Below are 6,555 nucleotides of genomic sequence, written 5' to 3'. Positions count from 1 at the left end.
AAAAATATTAAATAGAAAAAGTGGTAAAATTTTAATAAGACATTTCAGATCTTTAATTGAGCATGAAAAAATTTAACCTAATTCCAAAAATTATTTGAGATCAAGGGATAAAAGTGTGATGCATATGTGAAGACTTGAAACTCAACTGTATTTTCTTTATTATCAGTAAGAACTCTCAGTTTTTTCTGGGACAATTCATTTCAGCTTCATAGAGATTTCTGACCAAACTGAGGAACTCTGTCTTCTTGGGTTTGTTTGGGTTATATGTCTCTCTAGTTATGTTATTTCTTGTTGAAATTTATAAATGTGGACTTTGGGGGTTATTATTTTGTATTTAATGTTTGGGATAATGTCTTGTTAAATCATATGCAGTTATACCAGAATGTTGCCTGAAGATAAATCATGACAAGATTTCTTTTTTCCCCCTTTGTTTTGAATATGTGGAATCACTCATACCTTTGAATTTGTTTCCTTTTTTCCTGTCCCACCTTTCACTGTGTCTCAAAACCTCTTTGTTTGAAGTGCTCTCAAGAAGTAAACTTGACAATAGGCAAGTAGCATGAAAGGGAACAAAATTCATCAGTGGCTAAGATCATTTTCCTTTTTTGAACAAAAAAAATTAGTTTTTTTACCCTCCCAGTTAATTCTACATTGTCCTTACCAGTAGACCAGACATGTCTGTGTAACAACTTTTTTTTACAATGTAGCAACTTCGTTACATTAACCGAGACTAGTCCATTTGCCTCCTAATATTTATTTAACCCTTAACCATTCTTCCCCTCATTTTCAGTTCATACATCCAAAGACATCCTGACTAGTGTTTACAAGATACTGTTGTACACACCACCACTGTAATCTTACTGATTTATTTCAGCAAGTTTGCTGCAGCTAAATTGCTTTACTCAGATTCTCCCAGACTTTCTATGTATATTCTCACCTTTATGCATATTATTTCCCATACTTGAAATACTCAGTTTTCTTTCATTCTGGTTATTTAAAGCTTACTCTGCCATTTCTTTAAAGCTCTGACAGAGTTTATACTTACTTTTCCAAACATTCTCACCTTCCAAACTCTGGTAGGTTGGCTCTCCATTTTCCTTCCCCATCGCTCATTTAGCTGTTATATTTCTTGTTTATGTTTTTGATATTCCTCTTGTAGCAAATTTGTATCCCTAGGGGAGAAAATGTCTCAAAAAATATTAGATGATTGATTTTGTTTTGTCTCCTTGATAGTGTCTCTTACATAATGATGTATAACCAGAAACATGTAAATTTAAAGTGTTAATTGATAATTCTAAGCCTGATTTCCTATATAAGGTTGTAAGCTCAAGATAGGAGAAACACGTCTTTTATTTATGTGATGTCCTGCAAATTCTTTTTAAAATGAGGTAAATTAAACCTATTATGGAAGAGATTTCTTTTTTGATATTGCAGTTTATCAAATAAGATTAACATTTTTGTATTTTGGATGACTTGGCTATAAGCTTTCTAACCTCTTGAGCCCTCAAAACTTTAAGATTTTTGAGTTTTTATATATTCTGCATTTCATCAGGTACATGAGCTATTTTACAGATCTAGAACTAAGTCTAGGGAAACTTTCAGTGGCTGGTTTTCGTTGTGTTGCTTCTTTGAGCCTGGCTTGATGGGAAACTATCAGTCTGGGTCCAATCTAGAAACAGAAACCACACAGTGATTGTAAACAAGAGAAGCTTAATATAAAAAAAAGTTTTAAACTGGTCAGACTCCCAGGAGTTCAGCATTTGCAGCAGCTGAAGAAGTGGTGTTTCCCTGGACCTGGCTGCCTCCCTCTCTCCCGGGTTCCACAGGGGGAAAAAAGTTTTAAATTGTGACAAAAGAGATAAGATACAAGAGAGCTCTCTATGGTACCCCAGAGATAAGGGAGAGTACTCAAGGAAGGACAACCTTATAAGAAGGAGCTAAGATTTGGGTTCAGAGCTTGTTGAAGGGGTACCTGCAGTCCACTTGATGGCACAGTTTACTGGTTTGCCCAGACCAGAGTCGGTTTTCAGTTACTAGGCAAGCAGGAAGCCATTCTCCAAGGTTCAGGGCAGCTGCAGGTGGTGTCTGGGTGTGGGCCTGGAGAGGGAGTGAGGATTCTTTCTGCGTGCTGGACAGTGCTGGCTGGACACCTGGGGCGTAAGGGGTTTGTATTGGGAAAGTTGAAGGAAGGTGATCACCAGCCTGGGCCAGGTCTGTGAGGTCGCCAAGGAGAGCCATACATTCTGGGACTGTGACTGGGGCAGAGAACTACCTGGTGTCTTTATACCCACCTTGTTTACTGATAGTGGAGCTGCCAGAAAGCAGCAGGTGAGCCCCGTCAGGGTGAATTTGGAGCTGAGAGACTATAAATTGATGACTGGCATGGAAACTCGTCAGGTTCTAGAAAGGTTTTGGTGGGAGAAAACATCATAAGGGAAATAAATGCTTCACCTGTCCAACTCTGACCTCCCTGTTTTGCAATATACTATGTAGCCTGTCCAAACCAAGAACCTGGAATAAAGGTAAAATAGCAAAAATGTCAGGTCATTTGGAAAACAGGCCCAGTAAGAAACCTTGGGCCAATATTTTCAAAATCGAATGAATCTGATAATTTTGCAAAAGAAAACGGATCTGAACTAGAAATCTGGGACTATTATAAATATTCTGGAATTATATGAATGAAGATCAGAATATCAGAGGAGTAGATTGCATTCCTTCAATTGTTTTTCATCAAGGTGCCACGTAACTTTTATTTGAGTGTTTCTGAGCGTTTCCTGCAATTGGAATGCTTTGTTTTGTAGTATATTGCTTCAATTAAGCCATGATTTTTTCTGTGTCTTCCACATATTACTCTTAATTTTGCCTTTCAAGACAATCGCACATGCACAGTTTGGTCTTCCTAATACTGAAACCAACAAAAATAATGTTACTTCCATCTTTCAGGCTGTTTCTAGTTTCTAAATTATTTTTTTGGACAAAGTTTTATGTTCATTATTGTCTCACCTTTTTTTGAATGCTGTCTAGCTTTCCCTGTGTTGTTTAAATGTCTATATTGTACAAATGATCTAGAGCCCTACTTAACAGCAAAACTCTAGAGTATGCACTTTATTTTTCGTAGTGATACATGATTGGCATTTATTAGTTTCAGGTGTACAATATAATGATTCGATATTTGATATTTGTATATAAGTCTAGTTAACATCCATCCACTGTATTTTTTTCAACATCTTTTATTTATTTATTTATTTATTTATTTATTTATTTATTTATTTATTTATGGCTCTGTTGGGTCTTCGTTTCTGTGCAAGGGCTTTCTCTAGTTGCGGCAAGCGGGGGCCCCTCTTCATCGCGATGCGCGGGCCTCATTATCGCAGCCTCTCTTGTTGCGGAGCACAGGCTCCAGACACGCAGGCTCAGTAATTGTGGCTCACGGGCCTAGTTGCTCCGCGGCACGTGGGATCTTCCCAGACCAGGGCTCGAACCCGTGTCCCCTGCATTGGCAGGCAGATTCTCAACCACTGCACCACCAGGGAAGCCCTGTATTTTTTCTTACTGCCACCCATAGCTACTTTTTTTCCAGCTTTGTTGAGGTATAATTGACAAAATTGTAGGATATTTAAAGTGTATGTCATGATGATTTGATATACACACATTGTGAAAAGATTCCTCCATCTTGTTAATACATTCATCACCTCATATTTATCTCTCTTTTTTTTGGTGAGTTGTTTTCATTTTTTAAGAAATGTGGCATCAGATGTCCAAGATGCATAGAGTAGATGCATAAAGGATCTACATATTGTTCTTTGATAATTTATTATTCCATTCAGCATTCATTTATTTTGCTCTGCGTGGCGGTGGAAGGAGGAGAGAGGAGTGTAAGGGTGGGAGAGATGATGACAAAGTATGGCTATCTTGAGGAACTCGATGGAAATACATAAATGGATACAGTTACACTACCCCAGGTAAGTATTGTTTCAGAGAAACGAAGATGGAGCAACTGCTATTAAGGCACAGGCGATGGAGCAGCTAAATGGCTGGAAGAATCAGGAATGAGTTCGCTCAGGAGGGAATGCTTGAGCTGATCTCCAAAATGAACAAATTTGCTGTCAAAGAAATTGGATGAAAGGGTGTTTGCTCTAGGCAGAGAGTAAGACGTTCAAAGGCTTGAGTCATTAAAAAGGTCTGATACAAAATTACTGACTTGGAAGGGTATGTTGTGTGTTGTAGTGGAAGAAACCAGTGCTTTAACATCGGGCAGATTTGTTTTATGATTCCACCATTTATTAGCTCTTTGTTGTAAACAAGCTCCTTGATCTTGCCTGAGGCTTTATTTAAATTTTCCCTTCCATTTGTAGTAGGTACTTGGCAGTTTTGTTTCAAGAATTAAATGGTAATGCCTCACACATGTGATTTCAGTAAACACTAGCTGCTAATAATGGTAATACACCTAGGTGGGGGGAGGCGCTAGGAATAAGACAGAAGGCTGAATTTATCCTTGTGGTTCCCCATTCTACTCTGTACATTGTAGCAAGAATTATCCTTGAAAAACGTGTCTGATGATGTTGTACCTCTTCAAACTTTCCCGTGGCTTCCCGTCTCGGAGTAATTGTGAAGTTCCTACCCTAGCCTAAAAAACCCAATAAGGTGTGCCAACACCTCTCCCTTCACCCCTGCAAGGCCTAGACCTTTCCTGTCACCCCATTTGCTCTCTGATTCAGCCACATTGGTCTTGCTGTTATCAAGTAACTACAAACATGCCTCTGCCTCCAAGCCTTTGCAGTGTTTCCTCCCATCTGGTCAGACTTTGCACAAACACCCCATGATTCCCTCCCTCACTTCAGGTGTCTGCTCAAATGCCACTTTACCAGACAGGCCTACCCTGACCCCTCCCCGCCCAGGCCCCATGCTGGTCTGCTTTTCCCCTTTACCTCCTACCTTATTTTTCTTCACTGAGTGTTGAGGGCAGGAGCTTTGCATTATTCACTGTTTACCCCTCAACAACTAGAATAGTGCCTAGGGGTAATTAAAAGTGCTACATATATAGTTCTTCTCTGAATGAATGAGGCTGAGAAAGTGGTTTGGGGGGCCATCTGAGGATGGCCCCCCAAGAATTTTGGATTTCATTCTGTAGGCAGAAGGAATGGGACCAGTGGTTTTGCTGCAGATTCAAGTGAATGTTAATCTTTGCTACTGTTGCCGTTAGTCCCTCCATTGATTTGTGGCCGCAGTCAACTTGAACTTCTTTCCAAATACCATTTTCCTTCTTTCCAGTAGTTAGTCTTTAAAGCCTGATACGGTGACATAAATGCATTACATTAGTGATTTCTTAAGGAAATAAAGCTAGAAAGTAGGCCTTATTTAGTTTTTGTTCAGAAATACAGTTTTACTGAGGTTCCTATGATATTGTAAAATAAGTCCCTAGAATATAGGTTTTATTTTTTTTATAATAATATTTAGACAGCTATTTATTTGTCTTAGTTTGCAGTACTAGATGTTATTTGATTTACTGAATGATTTATGTTGGCCTTTGGACATGAGTATAAGAAGACAACAGAAAGAAGCACAAAGAAGTCTCTTGGAGTGGAATTCAGAAGCCCTGATGACAGGAGCCCTGGAAGGACCTCAGATCATTTCGGTCTTCATTTTTTTTTTTTTTTTTTTTTGGACCTGGGGGAAATATGAAAAATTTTGTTCAGAAAGAGATTTACTTATTATTCCCAGTTAAAGCAGAATCAATATTCTATTAAAAATGAACAAAGTTTTGCAAACGTTTCCCAACTTTCTGCTGTAGTTCTCATTCTTTGTGTTTTTCTGAGTCAGATTTCGTACAAGGATTTAAAATCTAAGTGTCAGATTTTCCCCCCTTGTTAGTTGGGGTGCCTTGGGCAAGTTACAGCTGTAAGATTCAATTTATAAAGCAGAGCCAATTGGGCTGCCTCACACACTTGTAAGGATTAAGTGAGATAATGCCTGTAAAGTGTTTGCTTAGCACAGTGCCTCACCATAGAAAGTGCCCAGTGTTAGCTGTTATTGATAAACGCAATTATGTCAGCACTTGTTTTCAGAGTTTCAGCTAGTTATAATTGTTGCCATTTAGCTGCCTGTGTGTGGATATTTTGTAGAAATAGATGCTGGTCAGTGTTAGTAAGGACTGTTTAAAATTTTTCCCGCTAGAGGGCACTATTTTGGCAGCAACAAGATAAATTGTGTGATTGGCCTGCTACCCATTTATCTGGCTTTGCGCTCAGCCCCTGGCATTCATTCACCAGTTACAACTCTTGAAAACTGTGCTGGAATATGTTAAGAAATGCTCTTATCTCCCTCTCCCCACACCAAGGTATAACTATTTTGAGGAGAAAGAAACATCTCTCTCCATTCTGTAGACCAGATACATTCTTTAGACTGTAAGCATTATGATTAGGATCCCAATTCTCTTCTTCCTCTTCAGGATGCTTCAGCCCAGGGTTCCTGTTAGACCACTGATGTCCTTTGTGCTCCTTGTCTCCTAGTTACCGTCCCCACGCTCACATAATGGAAGGGTGTTTGAGCCTAGGC

This window comes from Balaenoptera physalus, assembly GCF_965194825.1.
Source record: "Balaenoptera physalus genome assembly, chromosome: 12".
Lineage (NCBI taxonomy): Eukaryota > Metazoa > Chordata > Mammalia > Artiodactyla > Balaenopteridae > Balaenoptera > Balaenoptera physalus.
This window is presented reverse-complemented; position numbering follows the sequence as displayed.